This window comes from Rattus norvegicus, chromosome 9 (assembly GCF_021556685.1).
Source record: "Rattus norvegicus strain SHRSP/BbbUtx chromosome 9, alternate assembly SHRSP_T2T, whole genome shotgun sequence".
NCBI classification, from domain to species: Eukaryota; Metazoa; Chordata; class Mammalia; order Rodentia; family Muridae; genus Rattus; species Rattus norvegicus.
Window position 1 is genome coordinate 96,545,047 of NC_141542.1, and position 24,500 is coordinate 96,569,546.

The 24,500-nt window shown below is 41.2% G+C and overlaps 1 long non-coding RNA gene across 1 annotated transcript in view; it reads left to right on the forward strand.

Annotated features, from left to right (window-relative positions):
- LOC148003801 (uncharacterized) overlaps positions 1-21,798 on the forward strand; it is a 109,539-nt gene extending 87,741 nt beyond the window's left edge. Inside the window, exon 4 of the long non-coding RNA XR_015629668.1 lies at positions 17,443-21,798. This is a non-coding gene — a long non-coding RNA (uncharacterized LOC148003801). The remainder of the gene's footprint in view (positions 1-17,442) is intronic.
- Positions 21,799-24,500: the final 2,702 nt, after the last annotated feature.

Sequence of the window (24,500 nt, forward strand, 5' to 3'; positions counted from 1 at the left end):
ACATAGGCTTTCCCAATTTAATTGGAGATCTTTTTGAGCAGTCTGCTTTTGAAGGCTCAGTTCCCAGTACCACTCAGAAAGAGAAAACACATTGCTTTTGGATGAGGCTTCTGCTTCTCCTCCTAGCATCAGGACCACAGTGGGAGCTGTGTTGGGTTTGGCTGGCTTCTGTTCAGTGTGTTGTTTGTCTCTTTCTCCGCCAGCATCTTTGATCCGCTCTCTCACCACTGCCCTGGTGAGTTTCTGATGCTCCCCCTCCTTCTCTCTTTAGGATAGCATTTTTTTCCTTTCTTACACTGACACTTCTTAAATGGGTCCTTTGGGGGAGCTTCTTTTCTGATATCTTATCTAGAAACATTGTGTTGCTTTTAAATAAATGATGAGAATGATCTCTTTACACAGATCTGGCTGAAAAGTTAAGTTCTTAGCAGTCAATAAAAACCATAATGGTGGAGAGACCTCACCGCCTGATCAGGTGGGCACTCCTGAGGCTGCAGAGCGGAGGAGACCACCAACACTGCCCACCCCTGCCCACATCCCTGGCCCAAGAGGCAACTGTATAAGGCCTCTGGGTTCCCGTAGGGGAGGGCCAGGAGCAGCAGGACCCCTGCGCCTGAGACACCGCTGGAACCTGAAGGAAACAGACCGGATAAACAGTTCTCTGCACCCAAATCCCGTGGGAGGGAGAGCTAAACCTTCAGAGAGGCGGACACGCCTGGGAAACCAGAAGAGACTGCACTCTGTGCACATCCAGACGCCAGAGGAAAACACCAAACGCCATCTGGAACCTGGTGCACGGAGGCTCCCAGAAAGAGCGGCGTAGATCTTCCCGGTTGCTGCCACCGCGGAGAGGACTTAGGCAGTACCCCACGAGCAAACTTGAGCCTTGGAACCACAGGTAGGACCAACTTTTCCCCTGCAAGAAACCTGCCTGGTGAACTCAAGACACAGGCCCACAGGAACAGCTGAAGACCTGTAGAGAGGAAAAACTACACGCCCGAAAGCAGAACACTCTGTCCCCATAACTGGCTGAAAGAAAACAGGAAAACAGGTCTACAGCACTCCTGACACACAGGCTTATAGGACAGTCTAGCCACGGTCAGAAATAGCAGAACAAAGTAACACTAGAGATAATCTGATGGCGAGAGGCAAGCACAGGAACCCAAGCAACAGAAACCAAGACTACATGGCATCATCGGAGCCCAATTCTCCCACCAAAGCAAACACGGAATATCCAAACACACCAGAAAAGCAAGATCTAGTTTCAAAATCATATTTGATCATGATGCTGGAGGACTTCAAGAAAGACATAAAGAACTCCCTTAGAGAACAAGTAGAAGCCTATAGAGAGGAATCGCAAAAATCCCTGAAAGAATTCCAGGAAAACACAATCAAACAGTTGAAGGAATTAAAAATGGAAATAGAAGCAATCAAGAAAGAACACATGGAAACAACCCTGGACATAGAAAATCAAAAGAAAAGACAAGGAGCTGTAGATACAAGCTTCACCAACAGAATACAAGAGATGGAAGAGAGAATCTCGGGAGCAGAAGATTCCATAGAAATCATTGACTCAACTGTCAAAGATAATGTAAAGCAGAAAAAGCTACTGGTCCAAAACATACAGGAAATTCAGGACTCAATGAGAAGATCAAACCTAAGGATAATAGGTATAGAAGAGAGTGAAGACTCCCAGCTCAAAGGACCAGTAAATATCTTCAACAAAATCATAGAAGAAAACTTCCCTAACCTAAAAAAAAGAGATACCCATAGGCATACAAGAAGCCTACAGAACTCCAAATAGATTGGACCAGAAAAGAAACACCTCCCGTCACATAATTATCAAAACGGCAAACGCATAAAATAAAGAAAGAATATTAAAAGCAGTAAGGGAAAAAGGTCAAGTAACATATAAAGGCAGACCTATCAGAATCACACCAGACTTTTCGCCAGAAACTATGAAGGCCAGAAGATCCTGGACAGATGTCATACAGACCCTAAGAGAACACAAATGCCAGCCCAGGTTACTGTATCCTGCAAAACTCTCAATTAACATAGATGGAGAAACCAAGATATTCCATGACAAAACCAAATTTACACAATATCTTTCTACAAATCCAGCACTACAAAGGATAATAAAGGGTAAAGCCCAACATAAGGAGGCAAGCTATACCCTAGAAGAAGCAAGAAACTAATCATCTTGGCAACAAAACAAAGAGAAGAAAAGCACACAAACATAACCTCACATCCAAATATGAATATAACAGGAAGCAATAATCAGTATTCCTTAATATCTCTCAACATCAATGGCCTCAACTCCCCAATAAAAAGACATAGATTAACAAACTGGATACGCAATGAGGACCCTGCATTCTGCTGCCTACAGGAAACACACCTCAGAGACAAAGACAGACACTACCTCAGAGTGAAAGGCTGGAAAACAACTTTCCAAGCAAATGGTCAGAAGAAGCAAGCTGGAGTAGCCATTCTAATATCAAATAAAATCAATTTTCAATTAAAAGTCATCAAAAAAGATAAGGAAGGACACTTCATATTCATCAAAGGAAAAATCCACCAAGATGAACTCTCAATCCTCATCTTCGGTTGGTTTATATACAAGTGTGCAATTTCTAGGCTTGAAAGTAAAATGATGCTATCTGGTGCTGGATAGAGGAGCCTTATTTTTTATTATGGCAGCTTGCTATTTTTGTAACTTGGTGATTTGGTTGAACACAATAAAGTACAGTAGTAACTGATCTCCCCTTCTTCCTGGATGAGTGAGGAGATGATTAAATGTTGATGTCAGCATCCTTGAGCATATTCAGATGAGCTTCTGCTTCTGTTGAAAAGGATGCTGTGTTTGATTGTGTTCCGAAGCTTTGAAGCACTACTTGGCATCTCCTTCCTTGGAGGTCTCACTGTTTAAACATAACAGATTTAATAGCTTGTTGGTAAGGTGAGGTCCAGCTTGTCTCCACTAGGTCATCTTCATGTGAATCCGGTGGTTATACGGTTTTGTTCTAGGGATATTTCATTTTTTTAATAACGGTTTTAGCTGACATTCATGGAGAGAATGAATCCTTAGAACTGTGCCACTAGTGAAAGGAAATCCTGTCTAGAGTATGTTTCTTTACAAAGCTGTGTCACACCATCCTTTGGGCCCTCTGCTGGAAAAGTAGAATCAAGTCTCAAATAATGCCTTTTAAATTGTATCCTCTAGTATTATAGATGTAGGACAGTACTGTATCATACCTCTGTGGATGTAAAATAGCTTGTACCTGCTTTATGATACGTAGTAGTGACCGTGCTTTATCAGAGCTGTTTTTAATGATGTTGCTCAGAATGTTTTCTTTCCAGATGATGATTGAGAAGCTAATTTAAAAAAAAATGGTGCCAGGTTAAAAAAAATGTGATGGCACTCCACTTAAAAATTCATGAAATATAGGATAATCACTCTGAAATTTTGTCTTTTCTGAACAAATGTTTTTTGTTATAGGAAGAATTGTAGATAGAAGCATAAATGTAATATGTGTGATATATGTTTTTGTTATATTTAAACATATATATATATATATATATATGTATTCCAGTAAAGGTTTATATGCAAAAAAAAAAACCATAATGGTGAAAACCACCATCACCACCCATCACAATCTTACCACTGTATGACAGGCATGGGACATTGATACTTTGTATTTATGTGTTCATCCTCACATAAAATGCTGGTTAAATATGTTTTTAATCGTCACCAGTGTTCCTGCTTGCCCAGCATCAATTCTTTTATTCTGGTAAGAGAATTCTTATTGTTGAAGATCAGATAGGGCTAGAGCATCAGAGACATCTTGAATCATACACAGGTAGGGTAGGTCTAACAGAACATTCAACAAAGAAAAATGGCATAAAAGGCAGTTTGACTCTGGGTACAGAACTATAATGAAGCCACCCACTTTCATCTCTGCTGTCTCTGATTGCATAAGCCACTGACTTGTTTGTGTTGTATGTGTTGTTATGAATTGTATTTCTGTCACCTGAAACCCAGACTCCCAGTCAGAGCAAGTGCTTTCCACACACGTACTACATGCTGGGGAGCTATTGGAGTTTAAGAATTAAATGTGGTCCTTGCTTTCATAAAGACTAGAACCTACTAAGTAAATGTGTCGAGACTACCTAAGAACATAGATCTGCAATGATAAGGTTTAGCATCAGACCTGAGAGATCAAGAAAACTCTCCCAAAGAAGGGATGAAGATGAGATCATCTAGATCACTACAGCACACACAGAAGCAAGCCCTTTCCTAGGCTCAAACAAAACCTTTGTTCAAACCCCTTCTTCCTATACCATATAAGAGGCAAATTTTAACTTTTAGTTGGTTAAAATAGGCAACATCAAGACCAAGTTCTATACAAGTCCAGGCATCTCTAAACAAACATATATGATCTATTAATTTCTCAAAGCAAAGAGAAATCACATATGATTAAATGACTAAGCCAACGAAATCAATGAAATCTTCATGAATGTACAATGTCAAAATTTATCCAAGAGATAACTACCTGGAGCAGGGTCAGAGAGACCTAAGGGTATAATGACAACTTAGACAGTAGGATAGGATTTTACCAAATGGTTGAAGCGTTAGGAGTGCTAAGGGCAGAAAATGACTTTAGCAATCCTAATAAAACCCAGGATCTCGTAGGCATCAGTGTTTTGAACCTAAAGAGTACACAGTTGTTACTAAATAAACTCCAGAGCCTTATAGTAATTAAATTCTGGGACATGCCTCCAACCTAGTTTGTCAGAACTTAATTTTGGCATATTCAAGCATCATGTTGGATACTCATCAAATTCTGAAATTATAACTTCTCTACAGTACTTGATTTTTAAAGAAAGCCAGAAGCTGAAGTCTAGCTTTTTCACCATACGGAATGTTGATATCATGTGACGCTTTAAAAAGAAAATTAAACCATAGTCTTAAGGAAGTTGATGGGCAAGTGTCTGCATGCAGAAATGATTGGTGTCATGATTGTAATGTGTGGTTTCAAAGCACTCGTGACAAGTGGGAAGGTATCTTTCAAAGAAGTGTTCTTAGTGAGTGGGAAGCTGCTTTTCCCCCTTATAACTACTATTCACTCTTTTACCTTGAATAGTGATACAATTTGTGCTTGGATTAGAAACAATGTAACATCAGCTCTAGGTTAGTGGATAAAGTGTATAATTAAGCAGAAGAAGTGGGCCTGGAAAGGGTGACGCTGTATGGGAGATGAGGAGAGTGGAACCAAGGAAGATGCCAGGGTCCCAACATACCCTGGAAGGGCACTACCCTGGAAAAGAGCATCATCCCCATAGACCCCAATGCCTAAACGTTCCCGCAGCAACACACCAGGTAGCCATATTGGGCCATATTGGGCAGGACAGATATATTTCAGATCCATTTTACAGCAGGAAGCTACAACATATATAAAATTTTAACAATGAAAATACCCTGTGTCATATGCTAGGCTGACTACTCGGGACAGCTGTACAAATGACTTATGTACTAATAATTTTCCACCACCTAATGTTCCAAATTGATTTTAAATGATGCTTCGCATATCTGATTCCAGCCAATATTTGAATACCAGAAGTTAAGAGCAAAGGTGATGATATTAAAAATGGGGACTCTGGGCCACACAGGCTCTGTCCTTATAAATAGGATTAGCTCTCTCATGATGGCTACAAGTGGGGAGCCTGTCCCCTCACTGTGTCCCTTCTGTTGCATGAGGATACAATAGTAAAAAACTGCATTGATTCTGAACTCCTCACACCCACAGGTTTGAGAAGTAAAATCTTGGTTTGTGACTTACCTAGTCAGTCTTTGGAAAGTTTAATAACAGCACAAATATGCCAAAACATCTTATAATAACTTCCCATGAACTGATCATCCCAAAATACTTTGGCCACTTCTATCACAACCATGCCCAGTACACAACAGATACTCCAGGAATAAGGCTAATCTCTAATAATAAATCAAGACAGAAGCAAGACCTACAGCCAGGCTTTGGGTTTTAGTTTGTACAGTGAGGCCAAAAGAGAGCATCTGGCAGTGGAAAGGGGCACCAGGGTGAAAATGGGAAGGTAAAGATTGTTTTAAAAGGCCCAATTTCTGAACATTTAAAAATATCAGTAGGATCTCACTAAATGTGTTCACGTCCTACTCGAGATGAAAAGGTTTTCCTTTACATCTTGCAAAGTATCTAGAATAATCTAAATGTCCTATTACCACTAACCCCTAAATCAAAGTTCTCTAAGAAGGTAAGGAATCTAGATTTTTCTCTTTCTATGTTTCCTGCAATGAATAGTTATTTTTAACAAATTAATAATTTGTAAATCCAGTACGAGCTTAAGATATAGTTTCACCTTGGGAGGAAAATGTATTTTGTTAACTTATTTCATTGTAGAAATTCATGGAAATTCACTAATTTTCAAATTTTCAAGGACAATGAAAATAATTGTGTATACTATGTCAACTTTCCCAATTTAGGAAATGTGCAAAAGAGCAAATATAAGCGGAAATATTCCTGAATGATAGCACGTGTCACAGATGCTTGGGGGGAAAAGGAAACTGTTAATGTATTTCATGATTAGTTCTTTTCTGTATGTGCATTCATTGAGATAAACTAGAAAAAAAAAATCAATCGCAAAACTAAAAAAGAACCAACCATTGAGATGGCCACATTTTAGCATTACTAGAGGTTTTCCACCAGTGTGCTGCATGCATTTATTACAGCGGATCCTTAAGTTTCACATGGGATTTGAATGTCCTCCAGTAGAATTTAACTCAGGTCAGAAAGCCATTGAGAAGTCACTCTTTAAACTGAACATTAGCTTGCCAACATTAATCTTAGGGAAAATATAGTAAGCACCAATAAATTTACATTTTCCCCTAAGAAAATGGAGAGCACACTTTAATCCATCCATTTTTAAAGTTGACCTAACTCAGATCTGGAACTCTATCAGCAAATCCATCTTCCTAGTTCTCCACAGATTAGGGAGATGCCATTCCAGGCGGAATGCCAATAAAGGAGCTTATATTGCTTTGCTCATATGGAACTGATTTGAGCCAAGGGGGGAAAAAAGATTTTTAAGACCACACTTTTCACACTTTCTAGGTCAGCAAGATCTCAAAGAGTACAGTGTTTCCAGAGGCTGAGCTCTCCAAGAACCCAACAGTAGTCATTGGGAAATGGTTTTCTTTCAGCTGAGATCTATCACCCTAAGGCTGGATTTGATAATTTCTTTCATTTCCGTGGTAGCCTTTTATAGTTAAACATAAATAAGAGCCATAAAAGGGATCTTGTTCACTTTCACAATTCACAACTCTCCTGTGTGGTCCCTGCCTCTGTTGGGTTTGCAGTCCAGTTGGGAAAACAGAAGTCAAAAAGAAAGGTCAGGAGGCTGTAAGTGGGTGCTCACTTTGCGGTCCTGGTAAACCCCAAGATTTGTTCAGTTTCATTGTCATGCCGAAAGTGAGGTGTACCACAGGTGTTGGTACCTTTAATCTCTTAACAGAGATGGATAAATTATCTTACAAGCCTGATTACATATATTCATTAAGTAATTATATATATGTATATATATATATATATTTCATGGAGCTAAAAGTTTCTAAGCTGGGAGAATCAAGAACAAGGAGGTGTTAGGGAGCTACATCTAGCAAAGAGAAAATGGGTGTATGCACAAGGAGACAGAGTGTGATGGAGTGCACTAAGTCCCCACATCTACAACTTGCAGAGACAGGGCTAGTGTCTCACAAATGCTCATGGGCTGGACAGAGTAACAGGGACAGACACAGTCCCGCCTTCAGGGGCTATAGTGGAGGTTGCTTAGAGTCTCACCATTACATAGTTATGACCTACCATTTCGTCAGGACACGGAATTTGATCAAGGTCAACACTGATAGGATTTTGATTAAATGGGAGAGACATACAGTCTCGAAAAATGAATATCGCATATATGCACCCAAAGAAAGAATGCTTCTTCTTGCTTGCATTTTGCTGAAGATTCTGAATCAGTCGGTTTACGGAGAGACAGGGGATTTATCTTATTAACTATATCGGTGTAAAGAATCATCTCTGAGTAGCTTGTACAACTCATGGTTCTTTTTGATAGTTTGTAGAGAGATTACATAGATCCAGAGTATCTGTATACATATAAATATAAATTTATATATATGTATTTATATTTTTCTTCTTTTTAAAATTAATTTGGTTAATTAATTTCAAATAAACATATAATATATTCTGGTTATACCACTCCACCCCCTTAAGAACCCTTGCCTCCTCCTTCTATTAGGCATTTTATTTTGTTTTTCTTCATGGTTTGTCACCCACTGAGCTTACCCAGGCCACCCAAGTAAACATCAGTGTGAAGCTATTCACTGAAGCATTGGTAATTGACCAGTGGCTATGCCACCCAAGACATTGGCTCCCCTTCCACAGGAACTACCAACAGCCCATAGTTCTCTACAGAGAGGCCAAGCCTCATGAACACCTCTCCCATTTATGACTAAATGTCCATAGGGGCAGTGTTTTTAATCATTCAAATACTAATATCCATCTTAATAGTAAACTATTAAAAAACATGAGTTAAATTGAAATATAGATAATAAAATTATTTTCATTAGAAAAAAAAAAGCAGACACTACACCACACCTCTCCACCTCCAGATCTCACTGGGAGACAGCTGGTCTCCCAAGAGTGCTAACACACCTGAAAGCACAGGTAAGACTACCACTTCCGCTCCAAGGGACCTGCCTGGAGCCCTCAGGACATGGGAACTGAGGAGCAGTCTGAGACAGAATCATTCTGGTTTCCATCTGTGGTCAGAACTGAACCTGTGCCACAGCTCTAGGTACCTGTATCCCGCAAGGAGAGAGCTGGTCTCCCAGAAGTGCTGACACTTGGACTTACAGGAGGGTCAACACACTGTCAGAGACAGTAAGACCAGCTACCATCAGAGATAACCAGATGGCCCAAGGCAAGTGCAAAAACCTAAGCAACAGAAACCAAGGCCACTTGGCATCTTCAGAACCTAGTTATCCCATTACAGCAAGTCCTAGATACCCCAAAACACTGGAAAAGCAAGATTCTGATTAAAATCACAACTCATGATGATGATAGAGAACTTTAAGAAGGACACAAATAAAGAAATACAAGACAACACAGGTAAACAGGTAGAGTCCTTAAAGAGGAAACACAAAAATCCCTTAAAGAATTATAGGGAAACACAACCAAACAAGTGAAGGAATTGAGCAAAACCATCCAGGATCTAAAAATGGAAATACAAACAATAAAGAAATCACAAAGGGAAACAATCATGGAGATAGAAAACCTAGGAAAGAGATCAGGAGTCATAGATGTAAGCATCACCAACAGTATATGAGAGATGGAAGAGAAAATCTCAGGGGCAGAAGATAATATTGAAAATACTGACACAACAGTCAAAGAAAATGCAAAACACAAAAAGATTCTAACCCAAAACATCCAGGAAATCCAGAACGCAATGAGAAGATCAAACCTAAGGATAATATGTATAGAAGAAAGCAAAGATTCCCAACTTAAAGGGCCAGTAAATATCTACAACAAAGTTATAGAAGAAACTTTCCTAACCTAAAGAAAGAGATGCCCATAAGCATATAAGAAGCCTACAGAACTCCAAATAGATTGGACGAGAAAAGAAATTCCTCCTGTCACGTAATAGTCAAAACACCAAATGCACAAAACAAAGAAAGAATATTAAAAGCAGTAAGGAAAGAAGGTCAAGTAACATATAAAGGCAGACCTATCAGAATCACACCGGACTTCTCAACACAGACTATGAAAGCTAGAAGATCCTGGGCAGATGTCATACAGAGTCTAATAAGAGAACACAAATGCCAGCCCAGACTACTAGATCCAGCAAAACTCTCAGTTACCATAGATTGAGAAACCAAGATATTCTAAGAAAAAACCAAATTTACACAATATCTTCCCACAAATACAACCCTACAGAGGATAATAGATGGAAAACTCCAACACATACAGGGAAACTACACCTGAGAAAAAGCAAGAAAGTAATCTACTTTCAACCCAAAAGAAGATATCCACATAAAACTAATTCCACCTCTAACAACAAAAATAACAGGAAACAACAAGCACTGTTCCTTAATATCTCTTAACATCAGTGGACTCAATTCCCCAGTAAAAAGACATAGACTAACAGACTGGATATATAAACATGACCCAATATTTTGCTGTATACAGGAAATACACTTCAGTGACAAAGACAGATACTACTTCAGAGGAAAAGGCTGGAAAAAAAATTTCCAAGCAAACGGTTCCAAGAAACAAGTTGGAGTAGCAATTCCAATATCAAATAAAATCTACTTTCAACCAAAAGTTATCAAAAAAATAAGCAAGGACACTTCATATTCATCAAAGGAAAAATCTACCAAGAAGAACTCTCAATTCCAAACATCTATACTCCAAATGCAAGTGCACGCACATTCATAAAAGAAATGTTACTAAGACTCAAAGCACACATTGTACCTCACACAATAATGGTGGGTGACTTCAACACCCCACTCTCATCAATGGACAGATCATGGAAACAGAAAACTTAACAGAGACACAATGAAACTAACAGAAGTTCTGAACCAAATGGATTTAACAGATATCTATAGAACATTTCATTCTAAAACAAAAGAATATACCTTCTTCTCAGCACCTCATAGTACCTTCTCAAAAATTGACCATATAATCAGTCACAAAACAGGCCTCAACAGATACAAGATGATAGAAATAATCACATGCATTCTATCAGATCACCATGGACTAAGGCTGGTCTTCAATAACAACAAAAACGACAGAAAGTCCACATATACATGGAAGCTGAACAATGCTCTACTCAATGACAACTTGGTCAAGGAAGAAATAAAGAAATTAAAGACTTTTTAGAATTTAGTGAAAATGAAGGTACATCATACCCAAACTTAGGGGACACAATGAAAGCAGTGCTAAGAGGAAAACTAATAGCTCTAAGTGCCTCCAAAAAGAAACTGGAGAGAGAGCATACACTAGAAGCTTGACTGCACACCAGAAAGCTCTAGAACACAAAGAAGCAAATACACCAAAGAGGAATAGAAGGCAGAAAATAATCAAACTCAGTGCTGAAATCAACCAAGTAGAAAAACAAAACAAAACAAAACAACAACAAAAAATCTATACAAAGAATCAACAAAACCTGGAGCTGGTTCTTTGAGAAAATCAAAAAGATAGATAAACCCTTAGCCAGACTAACCAGAGCTCACAGCAACAGTATCTAAATTAACAAAATCAGAAACGAAAAGGGACACATAACAACAGAAACTGAGGAAATCCAACACAGCCTATACTCAACAACACTGGAAAATCTGGAAGAAATGGACAAGTTTCTAGAAAGATACCAGGTACAAAAGTTAAATCAGGATCAGACAAACCATCTAAATGTCCCACAATGCTTAAAGAAATACAAGCGTTATTAAAAGTCTCCCAACCAAAAAAAAAAAAAAATCCCAGGACCAGATGGATTTAGTGCTAAATTCTATCAGACCTTCATAGAAGACCTAATACCAATACTGTCAAAACTATTCCACAAAATAGAAACAGAAGGAACACTGCCCAATTCATTATATGAAGCCACAGTTACACTTATATGTAAACCACACAAAGACCCAACAGGAGAACTTCAGATCAATTTTCCTTATGAATATTGATGCCAAAATACTCGGTAAGATTCTTGCAAACCTTCTGTAAGGCAAAAGACACTGTCAATAGGACAAAAGGGCAACCAACAGATTCGGAAATGATCTTTACCAATCCTACATCCGATGGAGGGCTAATATCCAATATATACAAAGAACTCAACAAGTTAGACTCCAGAGAATCAAATAACCCTTTTAAAAAAATGGGGTACAGAGCTAAACAAAGAAGTCTCAACTAAGGAATATCGAATGGCTGCAAATCACCTAAAAAACTGTTCAATATCCTTATTCATCAGGGAAATACAAATAAAATCAACTCTGAGATTCTACCTCACACCAGTCAGAATGGCCAAGATCAAAAACTCAGGTGACAGCAGATGCTGTTGAGAATGTGGAGAGAGAGGAATACTCCTTCATTGTTGGTGGAGTTGCGAGCTGGTACAACCATTCTAGAAATCAGTCTGAAGGTTCCTCAGAAAATTGGACATAGTACTACCTGAGGACTCAGCTACTACTCCTGGGCATATACCTAAAAGATGCATGTAACAAGGACACATGCTCCATTATGTTCATAGCAGCCTTATTTATAATAGTCAGAAGCAGGGAAGAACCCAGATGTCCTCCGACAGAAGAATGGATAGAGAAAATGGGGTACATCTACACAATGGAGTACTATTCAGCTATTAACAACAATGACTTCATGAAATTCTTAGGCAAATAGATAGAACTAGAAAATATCATTCTGAGTGAGGTAACCCGATCACAAAGAACACACATGGTATTTACTCACTGATAAGCAGATATTAGCCCAAATGCTCAAGTTATCCAACATACAATTCACAGACCACATGAAGCTCAAGAAGATGGAAGTCCACAGTGTGGATGCTTCAGACCTTCTTAGAAGGGGGAACACAAATACTCCCAGGAGGAACTATGGAGACAAAGTGTGGAGCCGAGACTAGAGTAAAGGTCATCCAGAGACTGCCCCACCTGGGGGATCCATCCCATATACCAACACCAAACCCAGACAATATTGTAGATGCCAAGAAGTGCATGCTGACAGGAGCCTGATATAGCTGTCTGCTGAGAGACTTTGCCAGAGCCTGACAAATACAGAGGTGGATGCTCCCATCTAACCATTGAACTGAGAATAGGGTCTCCAATTGAGGAGTTAGAGAAAGGACTGAAATAGCTGAAGGTGTTTGCAACCCCATAAGAACAACAATATCAGCCAACTAGACTCCCTAGACCTCCCAGGGACTAAACGATCATCCCAAGAGAACACAGGGATGGACCTATGGCTCTATCGGCTTATGTAGCCTTGTTGGGTATCAAGGGAGGAGAGACCCTTGGTCCTGTCAAGGCTTGATGGCCCAATGTAGAGGAATGTCAGGGCGGGGAGGTGGGAGGGAGTGGGTGGGTGAATGAGGGAGTACCCTCATAGGAGCAGGGGGAGGGGATGGGATATAGGGTTTCTGGAGGGGAAACCAGGAAAGGGGATAACATTTAAAATGTAAATTTGAAAAACCCAATAAAAGAAAAAAATTTTTAAAAGAAATAGAAGTGGAGGCAGAGATCAACATACACAGGAAGGTTAGAAAAGGAAAGAAAAGAAAAGAGAGGCGGCTCCAGACACAGAATGTTGATTTACCCAGAACAATTGGAGGTCAGAGCTGATCCACAAGAGGAGAGTGAGCATAGGTGACATGGAGGTCTTAGAGGATAGAGAAGAGAATAAGGGTCCATCTGCAGGTCGGTTCCCCTGCAATTTGGAAGTGGTAGATAAGAGAGCGGCTGGTATGTAGATCTCCTGGTGGGAAATTTCCACAATGTTATCAGTCCAGTCAACTCTTCTGCCCAAAACTTCTCAGTCCATCTGAAGCTTTTAGGTTTTTAACCCTTCAAGAAATACCACTTAGTTGGAAGCCAGAGTCCTGAACTATGTTCCTGGGCAAAATCACACAGCCTCTTTATTTCCTGGCCTCATCGGCAAAAGCACAGTCACAGCAAATGCCAGGAGGAATGAGAGTTGCTAAGGCATGAGAGGGTGGCTCTCTCAATGCTTCCCAGAATTCTGTGAATTTACTGATGATCGTGTGTCTTGGCTTAAACATTGCTACTAATTCCATGGGATGTGTACATTTTAGTAACAACATATGTATGTATATAATCACTTTATTCAATGAAAATATGTAATTGGCCTTGTCAGATTTTAATTTATGCATGTCTAAGATTTAGCATGAGAGCATACAGCCATGGTATTCATCCCTTCTGAGATGGCAGCAATAATTGACAACTAGTTCTTAAGTCTTGCCAGTAATGAATGAGGGAGTTTCTCTTTGGACATAGGAGACACAGGCTTTGAGGGCTGGGACTTAGATCAAGGGCAGAGTTTTCAGGCAATGAATTTGGGAATGCCAGAAGGAATGAGAGTTGCAGAGAATTTCTCTCACATAAAGACATTGCCCAAGATTTTGGGCGCCTGAAAATATTCTCCCTGTCACAGTGACTTCCAAGTGGTCAAGCTGGGATGGTTAGAATCTGAAGTTAGTTCTACAATCTCCAGCCTTTTATTCAAGTTGGGTCTCCCAAAGTCTTCTTCATCCAGCTATTTTTCTTAAATCTGGCATTTAAACACTTAGTCCACTTAGTCCGAGAGGAAAGTGAGATGAAAGGAAATGAGGAGAACATACATTTAAAAAAGATGAATACATATCACTTTTCATTAGAGGGAAGGAGAGGTCTAATTTACCTTCCTGTTAGCTTTCCGTTACTGTAACAAAATATGTGAGATCATCATGGTATAAAGAGGAAAGTTTTATTGGGGCTCATAGGTTTCAAGGTTTCAGTCCACAGTCAGTTGACTACATTCTTTTGGGGCCCGTGATGAAACAGAACATCATGGTGGGAATATGTTGTGAAGGAAGCTACTCACCCCCTTTTTACAACTAGGAAGAAAAAAAGAATTAAGAATGGTCTAGAGTACCTAGAGCCCTCTTAAAGGGATACCTCTAATATCCCAACTTCCTTCCATTTTTACTGGACCCCACCTACTTCAGGCTTTGCTACTTTTCAATAGCATCAGAGGCCGGGAACCAAGACTTTAACGCATGGCCTTTAGGAACATTTAAGATCCAAACCCTAGCAAATCCGCTCCTGTCTCATTTTTTTTTTGTGGCACTGCTCACTTTCTCAATAGATAAGCTTCCCTTTTCCATGGGTGACATTTCTTTTGCTTTTATTCCACTTTAGTCATCCCCTATCCTGGTGTCCTGTAGCAGTTTCCTCCAAGATAAAAACCTCTCATCTCATTAACACACGAGATGATTAAGTGAGGGTGAAACATCCTATCCTTCAAGCAGACTCCTCAAGTTCAGGAAGTAAACAACCCCAAATAACTTCAGGAAGTTCCTGAAACTGAACAGACTCTCTAGGGTACCACCCTCTCTATGATTACATATGCAGTAAGTACTGTTGGGAGACACTCTCCGACCAGACCAGCTGACCTAACCTGGGAAGGACATTCTCCAAACTACTGGAGAATGTTCAGTGTGTTCTAGCTTTCCAGCTTTTGTGAGCTATCATCACACAATCTGGGATGTGTTTTTGGTGTTGTAGTTGTCTTTGAGTCCTTTATCTTCCTGTAACTCCTTACCCATATTCCTAAAGATCCGAAAGAACAGAACAGGAACATGTGGAGAGCTGCAAGGGCTTGAAGAAAGTGTCTGCTGAGAAGCTCACTGAGCGTTTGTTCACAGATCACCAATGCTCGAGCTCTTTAAATGTGAAGAGCTCCCTCTTTAAGCAGCTCTGCAAATGATGGCGATTTCAAGCAAATAGATCAACTTCCCATTGGCAGATGGCGTTTGTGATGGTTTTCATTAACGTTGATAGAGGTCTATTAACCCCTCCACGCAATCTTCTTCTGTCCCCTTGTGGCCACTGATGGACATTTGGGAGCCAGCTGCCTGGGGCAGACCTTCTTGGCCAAAAACAAAGCAAGTGGAGATGACAGCTGGACTCCCATCTCAGCCAGCAAATACTCAATCTTAGACAATGTCATGGTGATGAGATCTCGATTACTTGATGGATTTACACTTAGTCTACTCTTGTATGAAAAGAGACACTCTTTGAAAGGGACCTGTCAGTCACGAAAGGAAATTTAAGGGAGCTGCACCCCCTGCTGGTAAATTTTATCATCAGAATTTAATAGGATAGTCATGCAAGAATTTGGTTCCTCCCACCAGCTCTCACTCCAGTTACAGAGCATAATCCTTCATGAACCTGGCATATTATTAATCTTTATATTCATACACCCTTATTTCTTTGCTTTATCCTAAGCATGACTAAGAATAAAACTATCCGATATCTTTGAGCACCTGTGCAAATATTCTCCCATTCTTCCAAAGAGGGACACGTGCCTTCCTTTGGTGACTGTTTGCTTCCCCTTCCAAGGAACTCTTTTACTAGAAAGGTATGGCTTCTGTCCTACCGTTCTTAGCCTAGCTAAGAACAAACACTTCCTTATTCAGTGAGGGGGAAAGGGCATCTAAATATAGACGTGCAGTGTAAATTTGATCCTCTGCACACATTTGCATAAACATAAATATCATGTCTTAGTAGACAAAGTCCAATGGGAAGCCTCATCTCAGTTTGGCTGTGGAAGCAAAAGTTTTCTCCTCAGGGTCTCCTCCTCTTTGCTTACCCCCTCCTCCTCCAGAAGAAGAATAGAATAATAGAATAGCTAGTCTCTCTCTCTCTCTCTCTCTCTCTCTCTCTCTCTCTCTCTCTCTCTCTCTCTCTCTCTCTCTCCTCCCCCCCACTTCCATCCATTCCTTTATATTATTGTCCCAGGTTTTCCCCTGCTCCTCACCCTTGCCAGGTTTGAACATGCTTCCATCCCCCACCCCATGGATAATAAAAATACATATAACAAGCAAGATCCTAAGAAACCAGACCTGTTCAAACCATCCTTTCTCTCCTTATAAGCAGACTGACTTACTATAGTTAGCAGTATTTTATAGACATCATAATAGTTAATAGCATAGTAAATTTTAAAATAAAACTAGTCTATTTTGGCACATAGCTCCTGTCTTAGGGTTTTACTGCTGTAAACAGACACCATGACCGTGGCAAGTCTTATAAACGACAACATTTAATTGGAGCTGGCTTATAGGTTCAGTGGTTCAGTCCATTATGGTCAAGGCAAGAGCATAGCAGCATCCAGGCAGGCATGGTGCAGGCAGAGCCGAGAGTTCTACATCTTCATCTGAAGGCTGCTAGTGGAAGACCGACTTCTAGGCAGCTAGGGTGAGGGTCTTAAAGCCCATGCCCACAGTGACACACCTACTCCAACAAGGCCACACCTCCTAATAATGCCACTCCCTGGGCCAAGCATATGCAAACCATCACAGCTCCTCACACGCAAACTGGTCAGCCCTTGGAAATGACTGTAAGCTTTGTGTTACAATGATATTAGAAGCCTATTGCCACATTCGGCCATTTGCTGTCAGTGTAATAATTAATAACTGAACCTAAAATGATAAAACCCAAAAAGAATAAGTGTGTGTCTGTGTGTACGTGACTTATGGTATTAACTATACAATGTAATTTTTTTTCATATTTGTAATTATCTCTCCCTTCTGTTTTCACCATCCCTCTAACGGAGCACATTTATGTCACGTTTTCAGAGACTTGGGAGATCCCATGCTTGCCTTCCTCAGCAGCAGTCAGACTGTGACTCCGTTGTCAACTTCTATATGGGGCTTACCAGAAATTTCTTAAGGGAAAACCTAAGAAATCACAGTATCAAGTGATGTCTGCTAGGCTGCCGAAGAGTCCAGTGATCTCTGTTCAGGTGTTGCCCATCCGACCTCTTCATCAGCCAGGATGCCGCTTTGCCCTTTATAGGTGGCAGAGAAACATTTTGTTTTTCCAAAATCCACACTTCTTGGCCCTCATGAAGTCATATCCTGTCTCGTGGCTGAAAACGTGTCTACCTGTGTAGGTGCAAGTTTGAAAACAACAGATCTTACCCAGAATACATTCCTAGGGGTTTTGTTTGGGGAATGGGGGGCATCTTGTTTTGTTGTTGAGTAAGGAGTATTTGAGTAGAGGTTTTAGGTTTCGGTCCTTTTACCAGAGGCCTGCATACAGAGACCCAAAGTGCCAGCTGACAATATGTATCATGTGGGGAATCCTGAAGACATGAATATTCATGACTTATCACCAACCCTGGCAGAAGAAAGGAGAATTAAAAGGTAGCTGTGATAGAGGAAACGGCGCCCCTTCACAGTTACTGCGTTTGCTTCATCTCCTTGCAAGCAGACAGCCGTGGATTCCTTCACTATTAAACCAACAGTTGAGGCTTAGCTGAGCCTTCCCACCTGTCAGGAAGCTAGGAAGAATCAAAGGCGTCTCCAAAGCACTTTAGGATTCTCTACAGAAACCATTGTCGTGGGCAAGAGAGCACAAGCCCAGGTCAGTTTGGATGACTGTGCACTGCTTATTGTTGTTGTTCTTGTCAAGATAATTTACTCGCTTAGAGAGAAACTGTGTATGTCGAGGTCTGTTCTCCATGTGGATAGCCGCCATTGCTTGGAGCCATGCAATGCAGCCCATGCCTGCAACAATCACACTGGGGTATTTCATGGTCAATCACATGGTAAAGTGTACTCAACCTATCTTAGTTAGGGTTTTATTGCTGTGAACAGACACCATGACCAAGGCAACTCTTGTGAGGACATTTCATTGGGGCTAGCTTACAGGTTCAGAGGTTCAGTCCAATAACATCAAGGACAGAACATGGCCGCATCCAGGCAGGCATGGCACTGGAGGAACGGAGAGTTCTACATCTTCATCTGAAGGCTGCTAGGAGAAGACTGGCTTCCAGGCAGCTAGGATGAGGGTTTTAAAGCCCAGGCCCACAGTGGTGCAATTCCTACAACAAAGCCACACCTCTTAATAGTGCCACTCCCTAGGCCAAGCACATTCAAACCACCACACGAACTTTCATCCGACATGACCCACATACTTTTGTAAGCCCCAGGATCTTCACTCTTGCTATTTAGAGGTTTGCCTGAACACTGCTGATAAAGGGAAGCCTGGAATTTCCCAAGTTTCTGCAAACATAAGGCAAATACACTCGGTTTAGAGGACAGTGAAAACACAAAAATCGGCCTAACCGCAAACCGTGTATTTCAAAACCATGTTCTTACTAAGTCCAAATAGAAGGTTTGATTGGTGTCTTGTTCTCTTCCCATTTCCGTGATAAAAAATAAAGTAACAAAGGCTCACTGTTCAAGTCCATGTAAAGACTGTAAAGTCCATCATGGCGGGAAGTCGAGGCATCGGGAGCCTGCCGCATCTGGTCGCATTATGGGTAAAACAATGAAAACATGCCAGATGCTCGGGTCACTTTCTCCATTTTTGTAGTCCTGGGACCCAGTCAGGAAGTGGTACCACCCACAGTAGGGAGGCCTTTTCACCTCCATTGATGGAAGCAAGATAGGAGCCGACGACAGGCATTCCCAGTGGCCCATCTCCCAGGTGATTCTATCGTTTTGACAGCTGGTGCTCACCACGAGAGCTAGGGTGCTCTGAATGGCAGTGGCACACATGCAGGAGCTGGCAATGCCCGCTGGTACTTGTTTTATTTCACAGCCTCACGTTAACGATGGCATTTCCACCCCTTGTTACTCTGTGCAGGGGTTTCAGGCACCTACCCTCACACGGTCCCCTTTTCTTACACCAAGTTGAACCACCACCATCCAAGACTCACCCTGCTTCCAAGGACAGACATTTTGAAATGATGTCGCTCTTCCTAAGGGACTAGGAAAAGCCTGAGGTACTTTACTCCATGCTATTTTCCAGTCTTTCTGATTTTGCACACTACATCAGGCAAAGCAATATTTGAGTTTAATTTTCTCCAGTTATAAGAAAAACAAATAAAAACTTGCTATTTAGTTATTATAACAGGATTCTCCTTTCATAAAGAATTTTACAATAAACGTGGGATTTCTTTTATTCCTTTTTAGTAACAAGAAAAGTTTCCTTCCCTGTGGTCCTCTTAATTCAATCTGTATAATGCTCTAGTTAGTTAATATTAATTTTAAACTAAATAAAAGATAGGATGTTCACAAAAGAAATGTAAATGACCAGCAAATGTATGAAAATCAGCTCTTTATCCTCAGAGCAATATAAATACAAATGAAATCATCTTTGCTCCTATTAAGCCACCAGAGATGTAGTTAGAATGAGGCCAGCTTGGGGCTGGCACGCACTTGATGTGGCAGGCTCTCCCATAGATCACATGTGGAAGTCCTGAGCCCTAGAGCCTCTCTTAAAGACATCGGTTCTCATATAATAAATCGTTACTTTGCAGGCGACAATTGCGCCTTGGCTCGGAAATCTACTGCTAACAGCCCAGAGTAGAACTTGCTAATTTCCCCCAATATTGTGTCTATTAAATGGATTTAGGTCATTAAATAAACACTGTCCATCCCAGCCACAAAGCAGGAAGTGAACCAAGCTAAAGCCAATCAGATCAACCAGACATTAAATACAAACCTTTTAGAAACATTGTTAAGAGTCAACTGAAGCAGAGATTCGCTCCTATGTTGTGCTGTTGGGAGTACACATGGACATAAACCCTGTGGAAGAGGTCGATATCAGCTCAGGGCCCCCGAGACCATGCCCTCAGCATAAAGGGGATTTATTTGCCCCGAGGGACAAAGGACAGGGAATAAAAGACAAAGGCAGGAGACAGAGGACAAGGGAGATGAGGAAGGGAACAAGGGAGAGAGTGAAGGGGTATTTGTCCAGGATGAAACAAAGGTTTGCCTCTGGTTAGAGAGAAGACAGAGTGGCCCGTAGGAAATCAGTAATTTATAAAGGTACAAGGGGAAACCCCATATTAGGATGAGGTATTTAATTTTAATTGGGTATGTTAATTGGTTGGGCCAAAGAGGGGCTTTTGATTGCGAACTTCAGTACTTTGATAACTGGACTGTGGTGGTCACTATCATAAAGGAGTAGTCAATAAGGAAATAGACCTCAGGGGCCATCTTTAGGAATGTGATCTAATGGTTTTTAGCAAGCAGAAGGAGCTGGGGAGAAAAGCAAGCCCCCAAGCCATGCCTGCCATGCTTGAGCTGTCTAGAGTCCCTTCTTGGAGATGAACAATCCTTGCCTGCTGAGAGTCAAATCAGAAAACTAGAAGTGGTTTGGGTCTGTTCTAAGTTCCTCCAAGACTTGTTGGGATTTGGTTCTAATGCTTTGTCCTAATTCGGCTTCCAAAGCCATGCTTCCAGACCTAAGGGTCCCTGCCATACACCTAAAGTCTAGGCAGAAAGATGGAGGCGGGACTTCAAGATTGCGTGGGCAAGGGACTTGGTGTGAGAGGAGAAGAAGAGGATATATCGCCACGACAGGGAAGCAGAAAGATGAAACTTTAAGCCCTTCTGGCATATAAGGGTCCAGGAGAGTGGCTCTAGGGCCCACTTTCCCCGATTGGGTCTGGGGTAAGCAGAGATGAAATACAGATTTAAAAGGCGTTAAGCCAGGAATACTGGAGGGAAGCGTGCGCTAGCCTGGCGGGGAGGCGGGTGCAGCCTGTAGTGACCCAAAGGCAGCCAAAGGGCTTTCACATTCCAACCTGCCTTAAGCTCCTTAAGCAGGAAGGTAAACACCTCAAAAGAGCTTCGGCTAGTCACGGAGACTGAGCAGATGATGCAGGAAGCAAAAAAGTTAAGAGTCCCTCTCAGAACAGCGAAGCCAAGCTGCGAGAAGGTTCTCAGAAAAGCAAAGACTTCAAGACCAGACCAAAGCAGAAACCAGCTAAAATGCCTAGAAGTGGTTTAGATCAGAGTCACTTGGAAAGGACACTCTCCAACCCGTTGAGCTGCCTGCTGCCTGGACCTGTGTGTCCTTCAGGTCTCTCCGTTTTTTGTGAGCTGTCTGTCACCCATGCTGCGGTGGGCCTCTGAGTATTTCTGTTCCTGTAACTGGTCACCCACATTTCTGTACTATAAAACTCATTGGCTTACAAAGTTGCACGTTGGTAATATTTGTACTTTGATCTGTTGTTTTTCCCTAGCTGGGGTGAGGAGACGTGTGTATTGAGTCTCCCCAGGAAGGGTTTTGTCACACAACAGGGCCCCATACAATTAGGAGCTATAATGCCTCTCCCACTGTTGTAGGTTGCCTAAATCTAGAATTTCATGCTTCCAAGAAATAAGTCCCTGTTATTATATCAAGGTCATTTCACTTTCCTTTTGCTCACAAGCAACAGGAAAGATAACTAGAACGTCCAATTACTAGAATTTCATCTTTATATTGTATCCCTTTGACACAAAATACTTTCAAGGCAGCTATAAAATCTTCGGGCTCGGATTTGAAAGGGTACTTATTGACACAAGAAATGCTTATCACATGTGTCATTGTGTTGGTTGGTTTTTGTCAACCTGACACGAACCTAAGCACACTCAGGAAGAGAGAATACTAGTTAAGGAATTGCCTCGGTCAGATTGGCCTATGGGTGGGGGTGGGGGCATTTTCTTGATTGTTAATGGATGTCAGAGGGCCCAGACCACTGCAGATAGTGCCATCCCTAGGCACGTAGACCTGGGCTTGACTGGAAAGATAGCTGAGGAAGCCAGGAAGCAGCATCATCTTCAGTTCCTGTATCCAGATTCCTGGTTTGAGCCCCAACCCTGGCTTCCCTTCCCGACTGACTGTACCCTGTAAGGGTCAATACACCTTGCTTCCGTTAAGTTGCTTTTGGTCATGGTGTTTCTCATAGCAACAGAAACCAAACTGGAACAAGTCGTACGGGAAAGTAATCTACAAGCAGGACACATTGCGATATTAAAAGAGTAATGTATGGGCAAATGCTTGTTCGCCCTTTTGTCTATCCTGTACATATTTTGCTATTTATCAGGTGTTTTAAAACAGTTGCTTTTTTTTTCTTTTTCTTTTTTTCTTTTTTTTTCGGAGCTGGGGATTGAACCCAGGACCTTGCGCTTGCTAGGCAAGCACTCTACCACTGAGCTAAATCCCCAACCAACAGTTGCTTTCAAATGTTCATCCTTCCCTCTCTTTTTGGGAAGTACCTAGCTGCATAGTGCCTCATTCCAGGAAACGATGGCATCCAGATATGCATGTCATCCACTTACTTACCTCATCTCTAATTGTAAAAACTCCCAGCCCCACACACACATACACACACGCACACGCATACCCAGTGTCTTGCTGAGGACAGAACAAGCCTATTTTTTGTAATTACCTGGTATTCTCAGACAGTTGCCTTTCTCTGCAGAGATCTCTAAAGCATTCCCGTAAATAATTTTATCTATTTTCCATCTTAAAGAGTTTCTGCCTCTTCCTTTAGTAGGGGTGACTCTTATTTCACTGGTGCTTGCTATAAGATGTTCCATGAAGCTTTGCCTTTTCCCCAGGAACTACTCTTTTTATTCGCTGTCCTTGAGAAAAAAATAAAGGGTTGTAGCTGATCTTTGCCGCTTTGTGGGTTTTTCTTTTCCCCACACTTTATACCCTGGTTCATGCCCTATCACTATAGGAGAGAAATAAAGATAAAGGGGGGCGGGAGAGAACCCTGAATCTAATTTCTTTCCTTTCGTTTCTTCTTTGAGCACAGCTGCTAACAAACCACAACCAAGCCCCCTGAAGAGCCAACAATTATCAACCCTGCCCCTTAGGGGCCCTAGCATTTATATACCTGCTGAAAAATTCCCATAATTCCAAATGTCACACAACCTTAGAAACTATCTACAGCTGGCAAAACCATGCCTGTGCTAGAGCACGAGGCAAATCATGGTCAGCTGCTCTGGATAGTCTGGAGCAGCCCTACATCCCTACACCTGGGATTAAAACAACGTCACACGGTCTCACATTACAAGGTTGGAGTAGAGGTGGAGGCTCCAGTTGGAATATATTGTATAAGAGAAGAATCTATTTTCAATAAAACAAAACAAAACAAAGGAGTCAACGCTGGAGTGAGCAAAATTTACGTGGCATTGGGGATATGCCCCAGCATCTAACAGGAGTACCATGGGTTCAAGGCCAGCCTGCCCTACATAGAGACCTCAGGATAAGCCTGGCCTACATGCTGACCCCATCTCAAAAATAAATAAATAAACAGACAAACAAATAACATTATATAGCAAAGCTCTTGGAAAACTTTGAACCCTGTGGCCATTAAATATTAATTAATGTCAATTCCTTCATTAATTCAGAGATTAATTCATTTATTAGTTAATAACAGATCAGCCCATCAAATTTAGAAACCTTACCTGTGATCTGAAATTCTACCATATTATATAATAAGACGTGTGTAACTACCGCCGGGAGCCACAGTTACCTTGACTTCTGAAGTCTCATTATGTATTATTCTCTAATCATCCTCCAGGACTGCATAATCTGCTGCCCCTGAGTCAGCCATCAGCAATAACTTCACACATTGACCCTTGACCTGAGATGCAGCTTCTTAGCTCACAGAACATATATCCCATCCCCTCCATGCCCTCCATGCGGGAAGTGCAAGCGATGAGTCTTGAGATCAAAGCAACACAGAAATACAGAGTAGATGGCTTTTTAAACTTTTTGTTTATTACCTGTTTTAAGATTTAAAAAAATTCATTTATGCATATGTGTGTATCTATATGAGTCTATGCATCATGTGGGCAAGTATCCATAGGGCCCAGAAGAGGGAGCTGGAGTTGTGTGCTAG